The sequence below is a fragment of the Arachis duranensis genome, chromosome 9 (assembly GCF_000817695.3).
Source record: "Arachis duranensis cultivar V14167 chromosome 9, aradu.V14167.gnm2.J7QH, whole genome shotgun sequence".
NCBI classification, from domain to species: Eukaryota; Viridiplantae; Streptophyta; class Magnoliopsida; order Fabales; family Fabaceae; genus Arachis; species Arachis duranensis.
Window position 1 is genome coordinate 88,073,273 of NC_029780.3, and position 814 is coordinate 88,074,086.

Below are 814 nucleotides of genomic sequence, written 5' to 3' on the forward strand. Positions count from 1 at the left end.
TCATGATTCTTTGATCTTTTCTAATTTCATGAAGGATGATGGAGTGTTCTTGGTGCTCCACCCTTAGTTGTCCCATGTTGGAACTTAATTCTCCTAGGGAGGTGTTGATTTGCTCCCAATAGTTTTGTGGAGGAAAGTGCATCCCTTGAGGAATCTCAGGGATCTCATGATGAGTGGGGTCTCTTGTGTGCTCCATCCTCTTCTTAGTGATGGGCTTGTCCTCATCAATAGGGATGTCTCCCTCTATGTCAACTCCAACTGAATAACAGAGGTGACAAATGAGATGAGGAAAGGCTAACCTTGCCAAGGTAGAGGACTTGTCCGCCACCTTATAGAATTCTTGGGCTATAACCTCATGAACTTCTATTTCTTCTCCAATCATGATGCTATGGATCATGATAGCCCGGTCTATGGTAACTTCGGACCGGTTGCTAGTGGGAATGATTGAGCGTTGTATGAACTCTAACCATCCTCTAGCCACGGGCTTGAGGTCCTGCCTTCATAATTGAACCGGCTTTCCTCTTGAATCTCTCTTCCATTGGGCGCCCTCTTCACATATGACTATGAGGACTTGGTCCAACCTTTGATCAAAGTTGACTCTTCTAGTGTAGGGATGTTCATCTCCTTGCATCATGGGCAAGTTGAACGCCACCCTCACACTTTCCGGACTAAAATCCAAGTATTTCCCCCAAACCATAGTAAGATAATTCTTTGGATCTGGGTTCACACTTTGATCATGGTTCTTGGTGATCCATGCATTGGCATAGAACTCTTGAACCATCAAGATTCCGACTTGTTGAATGGGGTTGGTAAG